This window comes from Pongo pygmaeus, chromosome 15 (genome assembly GCF_028885625.2).
Source record: "Pongo pygmaeus isolate AG05252 chromosome 15, NHGRI_mPonPyg2-v2.0_pri, whole genome shotgun sequence".
Taxonomy (NCBI): domain Eukaryota; kingdom Metazoa; phylum Chordata; class Mammalia; order Primates; family Hominidae; genus Pongo; species Pongo pygmaeus.
Window position 1 is genome coordinate 66367381 of NC_072388.2, and position 22932 is coordinate 66390312.

The 22932-nt window shown below is 46.8% G+C and overlaps 1 protein-coding gene across 4 annotated transcripts in view; it reads right to left on the reverse strand.

Moving 5' to 3' along the window:
* Positions 1-22932, reverse strand: part of TMEM229B (transmembrane protein 229B) — a 45185-nt gene that overhangs the window by 19142 nt on the left and 3111 nt on the right. The window contains exon 2 of one of the 4 annotated variants that reach the window (XM_054448263.2): positions 13723-13787. The exons of the other annotated variants lie outside the window; for them this stretch is intronic. The gene's annotated coding sequence lies outside the window, so the exon portion shown is untranslated. The remainder of the gene's footprint in view (positions 1-13722; positions 13788-22932) is intronic. 4 annotated transcript variants of the gene reach the window in all.

The following is a 22932-nucleotide window of genomic DNA, read 5'->3' on the forward strand; positions in this document are numbered from 1 at the left end:
GTCAGTGTAATCTACTTAGTCTGTTCCAAGTAAGCTGCTTATTTTGCAAACTTATAGCTGAGTTTGTCCGTGCAGCTTCTGGTCAATATGCCTGAGACGCTGCTGGGAGCGTGAAGAAGCAGAGACCACCGGCCTGTTTCAAGCCCTGTCATCTCTCCTGCCCTCCTCTGCAGCCAGCATTCTGACTCCTTCTTCCAGACCCTGTCCCTCCTCACTCCTTTGCGATGCCGTCCCACAGCCTCCGGGTCATTCCATCACTGATGTTCCCGGGGGATCTGACCATCCTTCAACTGAAACATATCGCCCCATCTTAAAATTCTTTCTATATGTCTGTTTCCCCCACCACGCTATGAATTTCTTGAGATCATAAAATTTCTGCTGGATGGATGGACAGGCAAGGTGGAGAAGGGCCCAGCTACATTTAAATTCTTGGGCGACTGAAATATTCAACGTTACTAATCAAACATAGCAATGTCTTGTGTTTTTCTCTGATTTATAGGCCACCATCACAGATGGGCCATACATGTTGGTTTATTACAGGCAAGGCTGTCTCTGCAGGTGAAGGAAGCAGGGAGTGTGCTCACTCTTCTTTCTCCCATCTCCAGGAGCCATTGTACCACCAGAGAATGAAGAGAGGCAGAGTGGGCGGCCTGGGTTTGCACAATACAGAAGACATGTCCAACATCACGCAAGGAAGACTGGGGCAGGAACAGACCGTTCCAGGCATCAGGGGAGATACTGCAGGCTCCTACGTGGGCAAGGGGCCAAGCACAGGTTCAGGTCAGAGAATAACAACTCCTGTTCTGTTATTTCTACAATGTGCTGGCATTCTCAAAAGCCACATCAGTTTTCATGCACATAGGATTCACTTCCCAAAGAGGCTACTGGCAGGAAAATTCCCTTTGCACCATTTTCTCTCCTTTCCTATAACTATTTAAGGTAAGCTGGGCTTGCAGGATTGAGTCTCTGCTTCTCTGACCAGAACCTAAAAACCAGATCTCTCTCCCCGGCCCCTCATCCTCTCCTTGGCCTGGAACCTAACACTGGAGCCAGAAAGCATGCAGGCAAACACTACCTCTGTTTTTTTACCCCCACTCTCCTTTTCCTTAACACTCCCCAAATCTCCCTGTAAAGGAAAAAAAGTTTTTTCCTTCTGCTGTCACACTCAAAGCAGAACACTTCTGTGACCAGATATGGGGTGGGCCTGGAGGGGGTCCCCCACACCAAACATTTCTCCAGCGGACACCAACTGGGTCTCCTACAGTTCATTTAAACTCTGATGCTATCTATCCTGAGATAGCAGCAGATCTCACATTTTGAGGGCTCAGTCCCACAAGACTGCCCCCACTTCAGATGCCAGTCACAAGTAGTAGATCGTCACCTATGCTTCTGAACAATTGGCTACAAACCAGGGTTTCCATGACCCCCTCCTTGGGTTCTATTAATTTGCTAGGATGGCTCACAGAACCCGGGGAAACACTTACCTTTACTGATTTATTACAAAGCGTGCAGATGAACAGCCAGATGCAGAGATAGATAGGGTGATGTATTAGGGGTCACTCACCAGCACCGCCACATGTTCAGCCACCCAGAAACCTATCAAATCTTGTTCAAGAGTTTTTATGTAGCTTGATCTCCACCCTCCCACACCTTTCTTGGAGGTTGGAGGGTGGTGCCAAATGTTCTAATCCTCTAAGCATTTGGTCTTTCTGGTGACTGTCTCCATCCTGAGGCTGTCTAGCCCCTCCACCACCCCACCACTTTCCCAGTAACTTCATTAGCATAAACTCAGGTGTTATCAAAGGTGCTTATTATGAATAACAAAAGACATTCCTTTCACTCAGGAAATTTCAAGGGTTTTAGGAGCTCTGTGACAGGGACCTGGGACAAAGACCGAATACATTTCTTATTACACTACACTCTGACCCAGGTGCCCACAAAGTAGAGAAGATGCCTAAAGGCCCACTGGGGAGCCCTCTGGTTACTCAAAGCCCCCAGTTCTTCCCACGTGACTCAGAACAGCCACTTTTACTTATCCTAGAGTAAGAAAAGCCCTGAGCACAAATGGATCTGGTAACTTCCTACACCAAGGAGGGGCCAAGCTCAACTACAAAAGCAATCAGTATTCCAGATCCCCTGAGGGGAAAGCCTGTGCCTGTCCAGCTCCCCCAGGAAGCAAGGAGAGGCCCAGGCCGTGGGAGCCTGCCTGGCATGGGGAAGGTGCATGGAGATGGGAGCCAGGCCCCAACCCCACGGCGCCCTGTCCTTCCCCTCTGTGCCCCTTGCTCTGAGCTTGGAAGCTGCATTGCCCCGCCTGCCCAACGTCTCACCCCACTGTCTTCTGTCTCACTTGGAGGCCACCTGTCCTTTCCCTCTCCTCTCCCCCTTCCTCCTCCCCATCTAGCCCACTCTATCTCACACGCCCCTCTCAAAGTCCCCCACTGAGCAAACCCTGACCACCCAACTCCATCACCTTGGAGGGTGGTCTCTGGTCCCATGTCTATTTCCTCCCATTCCCACCCCCGGCAATCAGTAGCTGCTGCTTGCTGCCTGAAAGGCTGGACAGCTGTTGGGCTCTCTAATTAGCTGCCTGGCCGCCATCCCAGAGCGAGGCATGTGTTACTGTAAAGAGCTGCCTCACCTTGCCTTCATCAATAATCCCCTATGCAGATCCCATCAGGCAGCAGCTGAGAGGCCCTAGAATACTCTGCACATGAGACCAGCAAGCCTTCTCCTGTCAGTCAGAAAAAAGAGGCAGCGGCCTCACAGCTTCACTGGCAAAGTGACCAGGATTTTATCTGGGTTCTCCCCACTACTGCCCATGTCCTTAGGGTGTCCTGGAGGTTACCCCGCCACACTGCACCTTCAGAAGAGACGGGGACCCTGCCCCTTTGTTGCCTCACCAGGGAGGCAGAAAGAAGCCCAGCAGGGCTTTCAGAAGACAAGCCTGGACCACTCCTATGGTGTGACAACAGGACTCCACTTTTCACAGCCTGTACAGCCAAGCCACCTAGAGATTTCCAAACAACGAGGGAACTTAGTCCAAGAAGTCCTGTGGTAGCTGGTTTGTTTATTCAAGGTGTTGTATTCCAGCAGTCAATAAATATTTACTGAGACCCAGTGAAGGCCAGGTACTGTACCATGTGTGAACAAGACAATGTTCCTGCCCCCTTGGAGCTCACAGGCAGGTGGGAGATTAGCAATAACTAAGCAGCTCCAAACATACTATAATTTCTAATATTATGCCATGAAGATGGGGAAGGCCAGGTGGGGGAAAGAAAGAAACCGGATGCTGGAAGGTGAGTCTTAAATGTTAAGGAGGTAGCATTTGGGTGTAGGTTAGAAAGATGAGAAGAGCCATGCAAAGAACTTTGAGAAAAGCATTCCAGGCAGAGAGGACAGTTAGTGAAGAGACCCTGAAGTAGGAGAAAGTTAGACAAGTTTGAGAAACAGCAAGGCCAGAGTAGCTGGTGTTAGGCACAGTTTATCTTCAAAGGTTTCAGTTCCTGGTTCTTTGTTCTATTCTGAAAGTAATCTTATCCATCCATCTATCAGCCCTCCCTACCTCTGTTGCACCCAAACACGCCCAAGAATATGCCATCACCTATGTACTCATCTTTTCCGTCAAGTGCCCACCCTTGCCTCCTTTGATGATGTCAACAGTAGCCAATCAGAATTAGTTTAGATTGTGCGGTCCAACCCCAGCCAACACAGGGAGGACACAGGAACAGGGTCTGCATTAGGGATAAAAACCCCTGCTCTCCTTTGTTCGGTGTGCTCTCGTGATCGTAACTGACACAGGCAGCACCCTTCTGCAGAAGTAAATTGCCTTGCTGAGAAAACTTTTTTTTGCCTGAGTGCTGGTTTCACTTTGCGACACCAAGCTTTATTTCCAACACTGAGGGTCAGTGTGCTTTGGATGCTGTCAATACCCTGCCTGTTGGGGTGAGCATCAGGCCCAGCCTGGCCAATCACAGCACCACATTCCCCTGGTTCTGTGATTGGTTCAGGGATGGATACATGCTCCAATCAGAGCCAATCCTGAGATTCTTGTTGGAATGGCCACAGAGACCACAAAAGAGGCATCCTTTTCTTTTTTGTTTTGGACTTGGAGCTATAAGGATGTCAGTCTGAAATTGACAGGGTAAGGCCAGGGGCAGTGGCTCACACATGTAATAAACTTATTTATTTAAAAATAAATTTTTTTTTTAATTGAAGGATGAGAGTTGTTCTGGGGAATCTGTGACAGTTGCTGTCTGCTCTCCATCTGAACCAATTGGTACTGTTCCTTTCCTTAAGTAACAGCCCACAGGAAAGGCCAACATGCACTCAGCTGGACACTGACCCCAGCCACACCAGGCACCTCCATCATAAGCCTTAAGCCCAACAACCCCTGCCCTTCACTCAGCCCCTTGCTGGACAGCTCCATCTACTGAGAAAGCACGCAGTCTTGCTAATGCTTAAAATATGGCTCCAAATAGCACTTAGGCAAGAGTAATTAAAGGGAATGTTATCTCAGTCAGTCTCTCATTAGCCACGTAATTAGACTGCTGAAAATAATTAACATTCCTTTTGACAAAGGATAAGAGGACCCATTACATTCATTAGGACAGCCTCAAACCAGCCTGAGAAAGGCCGAGAAGATAATTTAGAAATGAGACCCAAAGAGGTTATGCAGCTTTCTCAAGGTCACAGTGCTAGTAAGGGCAGGGCTAGGATTTGAAGCCAGGCAGTGTGCCTGTGGGTTCTGTGCTCTATCAGAGAAGCAGCTGTGGGGGCTACAAGGTTTCAGCCAGCAAATCCAGGCACAGGAAGGGCCCTGAATTGGTGGTTATTGAATCTGGAGCAGCCAGGCCAATCGGCCCCACCCCCACCCACCATGCTTATACTCTGGACATGGGTTGAGAGGTAGGGGATGCCTAGACCAGCACTTGTCAGTGCCCAGCAGGTACATCCCACCCTCCTGTCCACAGCCAGTGATGGCTGGCTGTGGTGCAGAGAATCAGCATTCACATTGAGGTAACCTGAAGACCCCAAGATCCAACAGAGGAACACAGAACGAAGGCTCGCCCAACATTTGACAAGAACCAAGGCTACAGAAGAAGCACCAAATTTTAAAAACAGAAGTGGCCAGATGCAGTGATTCAGGCCTGTAATCCCAGCGCTTTGAGAGGCTGAGGTGGGAAGATGGCTTGAAGTTAGGAGTTTGAGACCAGTCTGGGCAACATAGTGAGACTTTGTCTCTACATAAAAAATTTAAAATTAAATAAAGCAAGTGGGGCAAAATGTTAATCACAGGTGAATCTGGGTAAAGAGTATATGAGTGTTTTGTACTGTTCTGGCAACTTTTCTGTACATTTGAAATTATTTCTGAATAAAAAATTTAGAGGCAAAAACATCAGGGACCCTCTTATTAGGACAGGGGGTGGGGCCCAGGAACAGACATGGAGGCAAATCCAGGGAGTACCACACTGGTCATCAGAGGTCTCCACTGGGCACAAAAATTCCAGCTCTGGGGTTTCCACCTGCCAAATCCCTCCTGGAAACATTTCCTCTTCCAATTTGGCCCTCCTTTTTCTTGCTTCTCCATTGATTTACTCCCACCTCCTCCCTCCAGGATCAACAATCTTGCAGAAGGCATCCATCCTAATGCCAGAAGACAGGGTTAAACTTTGGAGTGTATCCGTATATGTAGTTAATATTTCCTGGAGATATTTTGACACCTGTTTTGTCCACAACCCATAATAATGAGTCAGGTTACATTTGTTAAACCACAGCCTTCTGGATTTTTTTTTTTTTTTTTTTTTTTAGATGGAGTTTCACTCTTGTTGCCCAGGCTGGAGTGCAATGGCACAGTCTCAGTTCAGTGCAACCTCCGCCTCCCAGGTTCAAGCGATTCTCCTGCCTCAGCCTCCTGAGTAGCTGGGATTACAGGTGCCCGCCACCATGCCCAGCTGATTTTTGTATTTTTAGTAGAGATGGGGTTTCACTGTGTTGGCCAGGCTGGTCTTGAACTCCTGACCTCAGGTGATCCACTCACCCCGGCCTCCCAAAGTGCTGGGATTACAGGCGTGAGCCACCATGCCTGGCCAGCCTTCTGGATTTTATATTTTATTTCCCCTAAAGTTACATGCTATTCCAAGTCACACTGCCTGACTTAGGCCTTCAGGCCATGTTCCTCCCTTCTGAGCTCTCAGGCAGGATTTCTAGGGTAGGTGCCCCATTTCAACACCTCAGCACCGTCACAACCACCTAATTCCAAAGCAAAGCCCTCAGACACAGGCACAGCCTCCTCCTCAGGTTCACTGTCACAGCTGTGTGTGGCCATGTTAGATAACGCACAGCCAAACAGCTGAAAGAGTCTTTACCCACTGTAGTCCCAGCTATTCAGGACACTGACGTGGGAGGATTGCTTGAGCCCAGGAGGGCAAAGCTGCAGCGAGCTAAGATGGTGCCACTGTACTCCAGCCTGGGTGACAGAGTGTGACCCTATCTCTTATTATTATTTTTAAAAATGTTGTATCTATTTATTTATTTATTTTGAGACCAGGTTATGAGACTGGCTAATTTTTGTATTTTTGGTAGAAACGGGGTTTTGTCATGTTGCCCAGGCTGGTCTCAAATTCCTGGGCTCAAGTGATCCACCCACTTCGGCCTCCCAAAGTGCTGGGATTACAGGTGTGAGCCACTGCTCCAGGCGTTTTTTTGTTGTTGTTGTTTTGTTTTTTTTTTGAGACAGGGTCTGGCTCTGTCACCCAGGCTGGAGTGCAGAGGCACGATCTCTGCTCACTGCAGCCTCTGCTACCCAGGTTCAATAGGGTGTGCGATGACTCTTGAGAAATTAGTTTGTGAAGAAAAGGAGAGAGAAAAGCTGCTGGAAGAGAAGTAGATGTGAGAGAGGTGTCCTCCCTCTCCCTCCCTCCTTTCTTCCTATTCTCTTCCCTTCCCCTTTTCTTTCTTTCTCTCTCTCTTTCTTTCCTTCCTTCCTCCCTCCCTCCCTTCCTTCCTCCCTCCTTTCTCTCTTTCTTTCTTTCTTTCTTGCTTGCTTGCTTTCTTGCTTGCTTGCCAGAGTTTCCTTCTTGTTGCCCAGGCTGGAGTACAGTGGCGCAATCTCAGCTCACTGCAACCTCTGCCTCCTGGGTTCAAGTGATTCTCCTGCCTCAGCCTCCTGAGTAGCTAGGATTACAGGTGCCTGCCACCGCACCTGGCTAATTTTTGTATTTTTAGTAGAGATGGGGTTTTATCGTGTTGGCAAGGCTGGTCTCCCGACCTCAGGTGATCCGCCCACCTCAGCCTCCCAAAGTGCTGGGATTACAGGCGTGAGCCACTGTGCCTTTCTTTCTTTCTCTCTCTCTCTCTCTTTCAAGGTAAGAGAGACCTAAGGATGTTTAAATGGTAAGGAGAAATCACAGCGAGGGAGAGCTCGTGGGTGGGGTATACGCTGCGGGCATACACGAATGCCCTGGGTTGTCTGGGGTCGCGGGAGGGCAGCACAGTGAGCATCCGTCCCAAGGTTAGGCCAGATACCTGTGTCATGGTCATCCCCTTTACAGAGAGGAGACCCAGGCACGTGGAGTTAAGTGTAACCTGCCTAAGGTCATACAAATACTGAGACACTGTAGCCCAGGCCAAGAACGCAGGTATCCCAGTCCTGGGCCCTCCTTCCAGTGCCGGGATGAGGAAGAACTGACGGGCAGCTCTGTCAGCACCATAGTAGGTGGGGAATGCCACAGATACTTACAAGTGGACACCTGGAATGCAATTCCCATGTGGCCAACCAAAGAACTCTCCCACATGACTTTGGAACGTTCTACTGGACATCACAGAGGTAAAACGTCCATTTATAATTATCTATATCAAGATCCTAACTCCCTTTCTAAAATAAACACAGGGGGTTTTTGCACGATTTTAACACATGCTGAGTTGTCTAGGAACACCATTAGCATGCAAAATGGAGGGGATACTGTACTTTGTGTTCTTTGGAGCTTCACCAGGGATGGTTCAGCATTTTGGAAAGTCAACCCCAGCAGCACCTCTCCTGGTATTTGAGTCACCCACACAGTACACCTGTATCTTGTGGGTGTTTGTGGATGTTACATTCTCGGTGAGTCTATGTAAAGGTTCAAGCATCTGACTGCATCCTTCTGCCTTCTGTATGGTTGTGCCCAAGCAACCACATATTAGAATACATAATGATGTATTGCTGGGGCTCAGAAACCAATACCTCAAGGTCTCTCTGACCTTCTCCCCACTACCCATCAACTCTCCCAAAGGAGGATGAAGTTCTCTGAAGTTCTTTTATCTGCCTAAGATCCAGATCCACCAAAGAGAACAATTGTTTTTTCTTCTCCTCTGTAAGACCAAGAATGTAACCACACCTGAAAACCACACTGGAACAGACCCTTTACAAGTTAATCTCTGTTCCCGATCCATTCATTCCTCCCTAGTAATCTTTTATTACCCATCAACAGAATTCCTCTTTGCACCTCTCCCATACCTGGTTTGCCAAGACGTTCTATAAGCTTCTGAGCCACGACGGGGGGTGGGCAATCACTCTGTGATTCTCCCCATGCACACATTAGTAGAGTTTATATGCTTTTTCTCCAATTAATCTGAGTTTTGTGAGTTGGTTTTTCAGCAAACCTTCAGAAGGCAAAGGGGAGACTTTGCTTTGACCCCTACAGTATTATAACTAACTTTCCCTTTATTTCTTTCTCCTTTAGAGTATGGTTGAGGCATTATAGTGACTCTTAAAAACTTATATTTACAAATATTTACTAAATAAAAGACAGGGCTACCATTTCAGATAATGTGCCCTAAAAGCAAGGGAAACTGCAATGCCAAGAAAGATGAAGGAATAAGCAGAATTAGGGTGGCTTCAAGTGATCAGTCTCTCAGAATAAAGGCAATGTGTTTTGTTGGTGGTGGTTTTTCTTTTTAAGACAGAGTCTCCCTCTGTCGCCCAGGCTAGAGTCCAGTGGAGTGATCTCGGCTCACTGCAGCCTCCATCTCCTGGGTTCAAGCAATTCTCCTGTCTGAGTCTCTCGAGTAGCTGAGATTATATTTGCACACCACCATGCCTGATTAATTTTTTTGGTATTTTTAGTAGAGACAGGGTTTCACCATGTTGGTCAGGCTGGTCTTGAACTCCTGACCTCAGCTGATCCACCCACCTTGGCCTCCCAAAATGCTGGGATTACAGGCAGGAGCCACTGAGCCCAGCCAAGGCAATGGCTTTATTTATTTATTTATTTATTAGTTATTTAATTTTAGAAACAAGGTCTTGCTCTGTTGCCCAGGCTGGAGTTCAGTGGTGTGATCATAGGTCACCATAAACTCAAACTCCTGGGTTCAAGCAATCTTCCTGCCTTAGCCTCCCAAGTAGCTAGGACTACAGGCACATGGCACAACACCCAGGTAATTTCTTAAATTTTTTGTAGATATGGGGTCCTGCTATGTTGCTCAGGCTGGTCTCAAACTCCTGGCCTCAAGTGATCCTCCTGCCTCGGCCTCACAAAGCACTGAGATTATAGGTATGGGCCACTGTGCCCCACTAATGGTCTTTTATTGATATCAACTGGGTACACAGACAATGTAGTCAACCTCTGGAGCTTAAGAAAACTATTCAATTTGGCACCTTTGGGAAATTTCATTTCCCTGATTAATTCAAATTACACTATATCTCAGCATTTTCCAGCATAGTGACAATAGGTAGAAGACCACAAGTTATCTGTAGAGGCCAGGGAAATGATAAATGTTTCAATGTCTGGAGGCAAAGATGTGTTTAGATGAAGTCAAATAAATAGGTGCCAGGCTTGGTCTGCGGAATATCTTCCTTAATGGACAAGATGATGAGTAAACAGTATGTAAGAGGATGCTTTAGTATATTTATGGAAAATGCTCTATCGTGAGGAAGCATGGACAGGAATAGGGGTAGAGAGGTGATGATTCCAGAAGACCTCCAATAGGTTAAAAAGGCAGTGCCAGAAATACTTATGGCTCAGACTCTGAGAAGGGCTGGTTATTTAATGGTGGGAGAAAGGCAGCCTCAATTCCCACAGGCATGACCATCACTGCTAAACAGGGACAAAGGGTTAAAAAAAAAAGATATGCCCTTCAATTGAGGGGGTAGCTTATTCATCCTCCAACATCTGAGGACGCCTGGGGGCTGGGGATCAAGGAGGGGAGTGGTCTCCTGGCCAGTAGAAGGTCCAGAAACAGGACTTTTTAGGCCTGGCTCTACCACTGACACTTGTAACTCCCAGTCATAGCTCCTCTACAGTTTTTGCATCAAAAAAGTGAATAAGGGTACAGTGTCTCTGCCTGTAGTCCCAGCTGCTCACGTGGGAGGATACCTTGAGCTATAATCACACCACTGCACTCCAGCCTGGGCAACAGAGTGAGACCCTGTCTCTTAAAATAAATAAATAAATAAAAAACAATAGGCCATGTGCGGTGGCTCACACCTGTAATCCCAGCACTTTGGGAGGCCAAGGTGGGTGGATTACGAGGTCAGGAGTTCAAGACCAGCCTGGCCAACATGGTGAAACACTGTCTCTACTAAAAATACAAAAATTATCTGGGCGTGGTGGGGGGCGCCTATAATCCCAGCTACTCGGGAGGCTGAGGCAGGAGATTCTCTTGAACCTGAGAGGCAGAGGTTGCAAGTGAGCTGAGATCTCACCATTGCACTCCAATCAGGGCAACAAGAGCGACACTCCGTCTCAAACAAAACAAAACAAAAACAAAAACACAATAGAACAGTTTAGATTACTTTATTGTGTGTTTCTGTGTTGCTTTTATGATTTCCCATGTGCATTTGGATATTTTTTTAAAGTTTTAAAACATCCAGTCAAAGCAGCTATAAGAATTAATCAGCAAATTGACTCAAATGAGTAGCTGCCTTCCAGATGAAAGTAGAGGAACAAGGTTCATTTGGGATCCAAAGAAACATCCAGGTATAGGAAATGCCTCCAGGTATACTTGGGGGTTAATAATAATAATAATAATAATAAAGAAAATGCCTCTAGGAACCAGCTGCTCTGCAAACTTGGCCTAGGGGCAACAGGTCCCAACTAGCTTGAACAAAATGCAAACCTCCAGCAGATACTCCCTGCCCTGAGGACACACCAGTTCATCTCAGAGTCATGGCAGTGGGGTTAGGAGAAATGGAGGGATTGACCCACAGGCTAGAACTAGGGTGAGACAAGACAGGCACTCAGCTCAGGCACAAAATTTAAGGGAGTGCCAAAATATTTAGTAATCAAGATAAATGATATTTTATTATTTTTATTTATTTATTTTTGAGACAGGATCTTGCTCTGTTGGCCAGGCTAGAGTGCAGTGGCACAATTATAGGTCACTGCGGCCTTGACCTCCTGGGCTCAAGTGATCTTCCCACATCAGCCTCCCAAGGTGCTGGGATTACAGGCATGAACTCCTGCACCCAGCCAAGATAAATGATATTTTAAAAAATCAAGTTGGGGGCCAGGGGCGGTGGCTCACGCCTGTAATCCCAGCACTTTGGGAGGCCGAGGCGGGCAGATCACGAGGTCAGGAGATTGAGACCATCCTGGCTAACACGGTGAAACCCCGTCTCTACTGAAAATACAAAAAAATTAGCCGGGTGTGGTGGCGGGCGCCTGTAGTCCCAGCTGCTCTGGAGGCTGAGGCAGGAGAATGGCGTGAACCTGGGAGGCGGAGCTTGCAGTGAGCCGAGATTGCGCCACTGCACTCCAGCCTGGGCGACAGAGCAAGACTCCGTCTCAAAAAAAAAAAAATCGAGTTGGTAAGCCATGGCCACAGGCTATAGTTATATTGGAGCCAGAGCTGAGATTAGGGACAGGCCAGTGAGGCAGGGCCCCAGGTAAGGTTCTGTTATGTTTGAAGAGCCCGAAGACCTGTCCCGCTCCAGTGCCAAAGGCATCTCTGTTGAGGAAGGTCGTATAGCACCAAAGTCCCCTATCTAAAACCCTTGGAATTCAGAATTTTAAAGATTTTTTAAAAGGTAACGTAGAGCACATATCATAAATTACATAATCCTCACAGCAGGGTCTGGGGCAGCACCCACTAATCAAGCACATTCACATTTCTATGGGGACATCTATGAATATTCATACCGTGAGGTGTGAGCCTCTGTTAGACCAAGTCAGATTCTTCTGTCACTTGAGTGAAAGAAAATCTTTTGGTTTTATAGTGCTTCAGATATCAAAATTGCAGATAAAGGACTGTGGGCCTTAATAGCATGACGTTAGGTCTCCTAAAGAAAAAAGGCAACAGATTGGGCGCTGTGGCTCACACTTGTAATACCAACACTTTGGGAGGCCAAGGTGGGTGGATCACCTGAGGTCGGGAGTTCGAGACCAACCTGATCAACATGGAGAAATCCTGTCTCTACTAAAAATACAAAAATTAGCCGAGTGTGGTGGTATGCACCTGTAGTCCCAGCTACTCGGGAGGCTGAGGCAGGAGAATCACTTGAACCTGGGAGGTGGAGGTTGCAGTGAGCCGAGATCGTGCCATTGCACTCCAGCCTGGGCAACAGAGTGAGACTTCGTCTCAAAAAAAAGAAAAGAAAGAAAAAAAAAAGAAAAAAAATGCAGCAGATAGGACCGAAACTTTTGTTATAAACTAGTGCTGAAAAAAGAACAGCAAAGTCCTTGCTGGTGATCACCCGGAAGGTGATTTCTATTTTTTTTTTTTTTGAGACTGAGTTTTGCTTTGTTGTCCAGGCTACAGTGCAATGGCATGATCTCAGCTCACTGCAACCTCCGCCTCTCAGGTTCAAGCAATTCTCCTGCCTTAGCCTCTCGAGTAGGTGGGACTACAGCCATGCGCCACCACGCCTGGCTAATTTTGTACTTTTAGTAGAGACGGCGTTCCTCCATGTTGGTCAGGCTGATCTCAAACTCCCGACCTCAGGTGATCCGCCCACCATGGCCTCCCAAAGTGCTGGGATTATAGGCGTGAGCCACCGCGCCCGGCCCCAGAAGGTGATTTCTAAAGGTCAGTCAAGGCCAAAGCAGAGTGACCACAGGGCTTATTTCCCAGCAGCCAACCAACCAACCTTATTAAATACTTTCTGTGTGTAAAACCTCGTACAGGGTCCTGAAATGTATTAAGATATACAAAACAAAGTTCCAGCCTTTGGGAGCTTAAAAATTAGTGGAGACAATATGGTAAGCAAAACAACCATGGAATATTAAAAACTGAAGGGATATCATTCAGACCCACACTTTAAAGATGAAACCAATGTTCAGGGAAGTTGAGAGCCTTGCGGAAGTTAGCAGACAAGCAGATAACCGCACGTTAACAAGCAGATAGTGGCGCTGCACGGAGAGATCAGGATCCGTGTTTGCCAACTGTCGTTCACTGTCCTTTGCATAAAAGCACATAATAATTGTGACCTGGTGATAAAATGACAAGAGGAGTTAAAAGATCCTAACAGAAGTGGTTTTGGTTAAACAAACGTTTGCAGCAGAGATGGTCTCTGGCTTCTAAAAGGACTACAATTTGGGTAGGCAGCAAGGCATGTGAGTGCCCTTCAGGCAGTGGAACAACTGAAGCACGGGTGGGCGTGTGTATGCCAGATTAGTTGTGCAAGTGGATTAGGCTCTAGGAAAGGGCATAGAAGGAGTTCCTGGGGGCGCTGGGGAGATACGTTTGGAAAAGCGTGTAAAGGCTATGGAGAGTTTGAATGTCAGGGCGAAGGACGTCAATTACCTCCTAAGGCAGCATTTCCCATCCCTGCATGCCACCTTCATGACTCGGCATGGCTGCCCACTGCCCTGCGGGAAATGACAGAGGGTAGTAGTTTAAAAGTCCACACTCTGGAGTCAGATTCTTTCCATTCAAATCCCAGCTTTGACACCAATTATGTGACTCGGACATGCTGCTTCACCTCTCTGCCTCAGCTGACTTATTTTTAAATTATTTTTATTTTTTATTTATTTATGAGACAGAGTCTAGCTCTGTCACCCAGGCTGGAGTACAGTGGTGCGATCTCAGCTCACTGCAACCTCCACCTCCCGGGTTCAAGCAATTCTCCTACCTCAGCCTCCCGAGTAGCTGAGATTACAGGTGCTCACCACCATGCCTGGCTAATTTTTGTATTTTTAGTAGAGACAGGGTTTCACCATGTTGGCCAGGCTGGTCTTGAGCTCCTGACCTCGTGATCTGCCTGCTTCAGCTTCCCAAAGTGCTGGGATTACAGGCGTGATCCACTGCGCCCGGCCTATTTTTTTATTTTTATTTTTATTATTTTTGAGACAGGATCTCGCTCTGTCACCCAGGCTGGAGTGCAGTGGTGTGACCTCGGCTCACTGCAGCCTCTGCCTCCTGGGTTCAAGTGATTCTCCTGCCTCAGCCTCCCGAGTAGCTGAGATTACAGGTGCTCACCACCACGCCTGGCTAATTTTTGTATTTTTAGTAGAGACAGGGTTTCACCATGTTGGCCAGGCTGGTCTTGAACTCCTGACCTCGTGATCCACCTGCCTCAGCTTCCCAAAGTGCTGGGATTACAGGTGTAAGCCACTGCGCCCGGCCTATTTTTTTATTTTTATTTTTATTATTTTTGAGACAGGATCTCGCTCTGTCACCCAGGCTGGAGTGCAGTGGTGCGATCTCGGCTCACTGCAGCCTCTGCCTCCTGGATTCAAGCGATTCTCCTGCCTCAACCTCCTGAGTAGCTGGGATTACAGGCGCCCACCACCATGCCCAGATAATTTTTGTATTTTTAGTAGAGATGAGGTTTCACTGTGTTGGCCAGGTTGGTCTCGGACTTCTGACCTCAAGTGATCCACTTACCTCAGCCTCCCAAAGTGCTGGGGTTGCAGGCGTGAGCCACCATGCCCAGACTCAGTTTATTTGTAAAATAGAGAAAATATAAGTACCTTCCTCATGAGGATTAAGTGAGAAAGCATGTTTACTGTACTACAAACAGCAACCTGGCATTATAAGTTATCAATAAATGTCAGTTGTCACTAACCTTTTTATTTAAGTCAGTTTTTTTTTCAATTATATATGTACTGTAGCCTTGTTCTAAGCAATAATATCCACAAAATCACGGGCTTATTGTGACAATGATAGTTTTGATGATACACATATAACAAGATGTTAAATCAAAAATAAATAAATAAATAAAAAATAGGCCATGTGTGGTGGCTCACACCTGTAATCTCAGCACTTTGGGAGGCCGAGGTGGGTGGATCACGAAGTCAGGAGTTCAAGACCAGCCTGGCCAACATGGTGAAACACTGTCTCTACTAAAAATACAAAAATTATCTGGGCGTGGTGGCGGGCGCCCGTAATCCCAGCTACTCGGGAGTCGGAGGCAGGAGAATCTCTTGAACTCGAGAGGCAGAGGTTGCAGGTGAGCTGAGATCTCACCATTGTACTCCAATCAGGGCAACAAGAGCGACACTCCGTCTCAAACAAAACAAAACAAAAACAAAAACACAACAGAACACTTTAGATTCCTTTATTGTGCATTGCTGTGTTGCTTTTATGATTTCCCATGTGCATCTGGATATTTTTTAAAGTTTTAAAACATCCAGTCAAAGCAGCTATAGGAATTAATCAGCAAATTGACTCAAATGAGTAGCTGCATCACTTTCCAGATGAACACCAAGGTGCACCAAGATGCAACAGGTATAATGCTCGTAAGTGTGACACCAAAGAAGGATGCGCATTTTCAAAAGAGGTGTGCAAGGGCCCCTCTCTCAAGCTGAGGGTATAGAGGGTCAGAATGGGCAGAGACTGGGGAAAAATCTATGTGGAGGAATTTTGGGGTTGCTGTTAGTGTGCTGTGATATCTCACCCTATCCCCATAGAAAACTGGCCCTCCTGTCAAGCTGGTGAGAGGGGAATTCACCAGGACCACTCAGGAAACTTGATGTCTGTCCCCTGCAACTGGGAGGACATGGTGGACTGGCATCTGATCACCTCTTGAGACATCCAAAGGGTGGGACACAAGTTGGCCATCTGCTGTTGGAGGAGCCAAGGGAGACTGCTGAGCTGGGGTCAGGCTGCCTTCCCAGGTTCACTGCGCCCAGGGATGTGTGATTGTTTCCTTGAACTAACATGGGCCACATGCACTAATGTGGGCTGGCATGAGGTCAGAGCAGGTCTTCTCTGAGATGGTCTCTTGGGCAGACTGAAGGACCTTAGCTGAAAGAGGCTAGAGGTGAACCACCGGATTTCAGGGGCTGAGGAAGGAGCAATGATCTAGAATAGAGGATAATTTGCTCTTTTTTTTTTTTTTTTGAAACAGATTCTTGCTCTGTTGCCCAGGCTGGTATGCAGTGGTGTGATCTCAGCTCACTGCAACCTCTACCTCCAGGGTTCAAGCAATTCTCCTGCCTCAGCTTCCCTGGGATTACAGGCGCCCGCCACCATGCCTATCTAATTTTTGTATTTTTAGTAGCGACAGGGTTTCTGCCATGTTGGCCAGGCTGGTCTCGAACTCCTGACCTTGGGTGATCCGCCCATCTCAGCCTCCCAAAGTGCTGGGATTACAGGTGTGAGCCACCTCACCTGGCTGATAATTTGTTCTTTTCAAGACAATAGAAGTGAGACATCCCAGCAATTGGGAGGGTAAAGAGGGTTCTCTGAGAATCCGATAAAAAGATGGACCAGGAAGCTGGAAGCCAGCAGACAGTGTACCCAGTGAGCACTTTCCTGCCCCTCCTAGTCCAGTGACAAAGGAGTGGATGTATTTTTATTGTATTTTATTTTTTAGTTTTTTCCATGGGACTCTGCTTCATAAAGCGGGTGTATTTTGTACCTAGTCGAGACTATGCTTGTATAAGACTTAAAGTGATCACAGAACTGTCTCCTATGAATAACCAGAAAAGTTATAGGGCCTAAGTTTTTACCCTAGACCAGGGAAAGAACTAATCCCACTGGATAAACATAAAGAGACAGTGGGAGGCAAAATTAAGTTGCTTGGTGAGTACATTCCAATGAGTCATGTTTCTTTACACTCATTAGAAACACAGCTATTAAAATGAAATGTTTGTCCTTGTACCAAATGAAATCATCTCTCATCCCCCCAGTAGCATGGTATCCCCCATAAAAATAATGGGGATAGCGGAGTAAGAGGTGAGGAGAATGTAAGACAGGTAGGGATGGAAAATATTGGTTTGGTGGGTTCAATGGGAACTCATTTGCTCCTCAACCTTGAATATGATGAAATGAAAATAGAAGGAATGAAAGAATTCAAGGGTCCTTGGCTTCGTTTGGGCCAGGCGCGGTGGCTCATGCCTGTAATCCCAGCACTTTGAGAGACCAAGGCAGGCAGATCATGAGGTCAAGAGATTGAGACCATCCTAGCCAACATGGTGAAACCCCATCTCTACTAAAAATACAAAACTTAGCTGGGGGTGGTGGCATGCGCCTGTAGTCCCAGCTACTCAGGAGGCTGAGGCAGGAGAATGGCTTGAACACGGGAGGCGAAGGTTGCAGTGAGCCGAGATCGCACCACTGCATTCCAGCCTGGCGACAGAGCCAGACTCCGTCTAAAAACAAAAAAAGAAAGAAAGAAAAAGAAAAAGGCTTGTTTAAAGGGAACTGAAGATAGCCTAGCCCTAGCCCAATTCCATGAACAAAGAAGACGTGGCCCCTGAGTTCCTGGGCTGAGTATATGGTTTAGCCTTGCCCTTTCAGGTAGTTAGTGCAACAGAGAGGGTATATTCTCACTAACACTGAGTTGCCCAGAAAGCACCAGCTAAATTAGCCAGGTGCTAATATAGGTGGTGCACCTATAGTCCTAGCTACTCGGGAGGCTGAAGTGGGAGGATTGCTTGAACCCAGGAGTTCAAGGCTACAGTGAGCTATGATTGTGCCACTGCACTCCAGCCTGGGTGACAGAACAACATCCTGTCTCTAAAATAAACAAAAACAAAAACAAAAAAACATCAACCAGAGACCTCAAGTTCTGGAGACCCGAGTGGCAAAGGAGCAGGGATGGGGGAAGAATCCTGGACTGAAGCAGGCCCTGGAGTCTCCAGGGTCTCGGTCTTTTGTCCAAGCTGGAGTGCAGTGGTGTGGTCACAGCTCACTGCAGCCTCGACCTCCCAGGCTTAAGTGATCCTCCCACCTCAGCCTCCCAAGGAACTGGGAGTACAGACATGCGCCACCATGTCCAGCTAATTTTGTGTAAAGATAAGGTCTCACTGTGTTGCCTAGGCTAGTCTTGAACTGGCAAGTGATTCTCCTGTTTCCGTCTCCCAAAGTGCTAGGATTACAGGTGTGAGCCACCCTGCCTGGCTCAGTTTAAGTTTTAAGACAAGACATAAGTGTTGCTCCCCATGACATAGAAATGGTGAGTATAAGGGTGTACAGACACGACCTCTCAGCTGCCCCACTGAAGTGGTTAAAAGAGCAATGACTGGGCTGGGCATGGTGGCTCACGCCTGTAATCCCAGCACTTTGGGAGGCTGAGGCCAGCGGTTCATCTGAGGTTGGGAGTTCCAGACCAGCCTGACCAACATGGAGAAACCCTGTCTCTACTAAAAATACAAAATTAGCCGGGCGTGGTGGCACATGCCTCTAATCCCAGCTACTCGGGAGGCTGAGGCAGGAGAATCGCTTGAACCCGGGAGGTGGAGTTTGCTGTGAGCCGAAGTCACATTGCACTCAGCCTGGGCAGCAAGAGCCAAACTCCATCTCAAAAAAAAAAAAAGAGCAATGACTGGACCTAGACCCCCTTCTTGAGAAGGGAATTCCTCCAGCTCTGACTTTGTCCCTTAGCTTCCAATTTGGCTTCTTTCTGCTTCAACACCATCTCTTCCCTCCCAGCTCTGACTTCTGACAGTTCCAGACCAGCTGAGTTATTTCCTGAGAAAGGCTGGATCATCTAGCATTATTACCTGAAGAGATGTTAGAGAATATCTTGTCCAAATGATAAGAAAACTAAAAGCCAAAAAACTTACATCACATGCCCAGAGTCACTGAGCTGCGAGGAGAACCCAAGTCTCCTGACCCCTTGCACACTGTTCCATCATACAGCCTCATGCTAGCTCTCCAAGAGGGGTCAGCTCACCTTCCTTGGACCACCACCTTAACCCTCATTCCTCTTCCATGAATACTTCAAAATGGTGGAAGAGGCCAGGTGTGGTGTGCACCTGTAGTCCCAGCTACTTGGAAGGCTGAGGCTAGAGGATCCCTTGAGCCCAGGAGATAGAGGGATACAGGCTTCATTGAGCTAGGATTGTGTCACTTCACTCCAGCCTGGGTGACAGAGCAAAACCTTGTCTCAAAAACAAAAACAAAAACAAAAACAAAACAAAACAAAAAAAACAGAAGACAACTTGCTTGGAACAAACAAGAATGGATCCCAATCTACTAGCTGGTCACCTTTGAATGGAGAAATCAGGGGCTATAAATACTTTCTCAGAAGAACAGGATAATCTAATGTTTGCTGTACTTGCTCAGTGTAGCTGGGACCCCAGAGTCATAATCAGGTCTCCATAACTGAATTATAATGATGGGCAGGGAAAGGCCCAGAAACTAGGTTGGAGGATGAGGATTAGGGTCAAGAATCTGCAAAGATAAGCTTCTATGACTAGTGGCAGTAGGACAACAGAAAGAAAAATGTTGCCCAAACAGACCGTTAAGCAAGAGGAAAATTTTGGTTTCAAAATGAAATGGGGTTTATGAGATATATTCCTATGCCAAGCAGAAAGCGTGTTCCCTTTACAGTAACTCCCAGGCCATCTGGTCTACTTCCCTACTGCAGGGTACAGACCTCTCCTTACTGAACATTCATTGAGATGATGTTTTTCAAATAAGAATCTGTACTTCTGTCTCCTTTTAACTAGTTGTCTTTAATCCACATCAACTCTCTCTTTTTTTTTTTTTGAGACGGAGTTTCACTCTTGTTGTCCAAGCTGGAGTACAATGGTGTGATCTTGGCTCACTGCAACCTCCACCTCCCAGGTTCAAGCAATTCTCCTGCCTCAGCCTCCCAAGTAGCTGGGACTACAGGCACGAGCCGCCATGCACAGCTAATTTTTGTATTTTTAGTAGAGATGGGGTTTCACCATGTTGCTCAGGCTGGTCTTGAACTCCTGACCTCAGGTGATCCACCCACCTCAGCCTCCTAAAGTGCTGGGATTACAGGCATGAGCCATCACGCCTGGTCAATTCTCCTTTTTATGTGTTAATCTATACTGCCTCCACTTTTACCCTCTCCCCAACATTTGTTCTATTATCTGATCCAAGCTTATAAAACACAATCGATTCAGACTAGCTGGGAGATGTGGCTCATCCCTGTAATCCCAGCACTTTGGGAGGCTGAGGCAGGAGATTGCTTGAGGCCAGGAGTTTGAGACCAGCCTGTGCAACATAGTGAGTTATAGAGACTCTGTCTCCATATAAACAATTTTAAAAGTAGCCAGGTATGGTGGCACATGCCTGTAGTCCTAGGGAGGCTGAGGCGGGAGGATCGCTTGAACCCAGGAGTTCAAGGCTGCAGTGAGCTATGATTGTGCCACTGCACCAAAGCCTGGGTGACAGAGAGAGAACCCGTCTCTAAAAAAAATTTTTTTATTAAAAAAAAAAAGAATCAGATAGCTCTCAATTCAAATCCCAGTTTAGACACTTACTAGCTGTATGATATGAGTGATCACTTTATCTTGCAGAGCCTCAGTGTTTCCAGCTGTGAGATGGGGATAATTAATAGTAGCTATCTCATTGATGTGAGAAAAGAACATATGTAAATGCTTAGCTTAATAAATGGTGGCTGTCATTGTTATTGCCATGATCACTGAAGCCACCTGAAGCTCTATTTGTGGAATTAAGTCTCAGAGGGCTGAAGTGGGCTGTCCAAGGTCACACAAGTGAGTGAGTCAGGGAGGGATCCCAGATTTCCTGATTCCTGAAGCCTTTGCCAACTATCAGCTCACACACAAACGAATCATTGCCCAATGACCTAGAAATCTGGGTATCTGATCACATCCAAGTACCACAGCTGGTGATTTAATAAGCACTCACCATGTGTTAGAAACTGTGCAGGCTGTATGAAAGCTTTACAGCATCTATAGGTCAGTATAAGAAGGTCATCTCATTGCTTATGCCAAACCAAAAAAAAAAAAAGAAAGAAAATAAGACAAAAATCTGGAACCGCTGCTTGTGTTGCCCAGTGGTAATGACATTTCTCGTCCATATGTGTTTTAAGAAAGTAGATGAAAGTAAGACCAATGTTCTGGCTGCCTTATTCCCTTATTCCTGGCTTTGAAAAGGCCCTTTTTGATTGGGAACAAGGGGGAGAGAGATACTAAGGACTTCGGGACTAAAATGGGGTTTGGCCAAGGACAGCAATGAAAAAGGAGATGGGGGTTGTCAGTGGGCTAAAAACAAGTCCCTGTTGGTGCTCTGAAGAATAGCAGTTGTTGTCAGCAAGGTGGGCTTCTCGCTGCACCAGGGCCTGTCCCTCCACTGACTGTGCAAGCAATGAAACCATGGAGCCCCAGGAAGTATATTTTATCTTGAAGCCTGAATCACCCCTCAGAAGTCTAGAAAAGAATCCTCTCTTTGTAGCCCTTCAATCTCCTTGGCTGGCATCCCTAGCTCCTCAGGCCTGATGTCAAGGCCTTACTAAAACTCAGGGTGAGTGACCTTTCCGATGGAAACGGATCATTTCAGAAGCTCATGTGACAGGGTTGCCTCTTAATAACTGAAAGGAAACAATGAATGAATGGGCCAGCTAGATGGCATTCGTCATTCAAGTCTAACTGCAAAAGCAGTCAGAAGTGGATAATCCAGTATGCTCTGAATGAGGGGCTTTTGGAAAGCAAAGGAGTGGCAGAAAGTGATCTCTCCCCTCATCTTTTCATATTTATTAGCTCTCCCTACATTAATTAACAGCTGAAGTCTTATTTAAAAAACAAAAAACAAAAAAAACTGTCATGCTTCTGGAAGATGGAGCAGCCGGAAGGAGCAATCTGAGGACCTGAGACCTGTCCGTGTAGACGGTTTGCCCTCATTTCAAAGATGCTGTCTCTTCTACAATATCAGCCGCACTGGGAGCTAAGAATCCTGAAAAAAAATTAAACTCCCTACTGGGGAGCCAGCAGAGTAAAGATGGTGAAAAGCTGGATGTTCAAAAACGCGAATTGTCAATGACTTTGGTTGCTCCTCAAATTGCCAGACTGGATTGTGATCCAAAGGTAAGTGGAAGCACCAAAATCAGAGGAGGGTGGAAAGTCGCCTTTCGGAACCATCCTTTGAAGGAGCAGGGGGCCAGCATCACTCTGTGACCTCAGCTCCACTACATTTATACATAGCGGAACTGATATTAAAATGAGCATGAAGTATAGCCTCACAGGGGAGGAGAGCCGAAGTCCACACTATGTATAAATGCAGCCTGATGAATGGGAAAACAGGGAAAAGAGCAAACCCTCCTTTCCATCTTGGAAATAAGATGGTTGACTTAGCCTCAGTTCTATCTATGGATGTGTGTGTCGGGGTGAAAACCACTGCCTTTTGCTTGAATCACAGCAGCATGGGGCATCCCAAAGCTCAAAGTCTGAGGCAAATATACATCTTGAATCAAACACCCTGGTACTGATGTAAATTCTGGTATGTAAATTCTGAGTGCATCTTTATCTTATAGCAGAAAAGTATAACCTCTGGATCTACTCGGGTACTTGATTTTAAACGCTCTTAAATCCCAGGAAAGGAAAACTTTCCTTTCTCACACACCACGGCCAGTGTGACAACTCTCAGTGGGACTCAGTTTCCCTAAGGGGAACCAAACCAAAAGTGCCCCCCTCCTACCCCTTCCCTAGAAATCAGCTTACACTTTACTTTTCAAATACAAAGCCTGATTTCTGAGAAGTGATGTAGAGTAAGAAGAAGATCTGGCCAATAGAGGCTGAAATTCCTCAGCTCAGAACATGAGAATCCCGTCTGATGTTCCCTCCTTAGCCA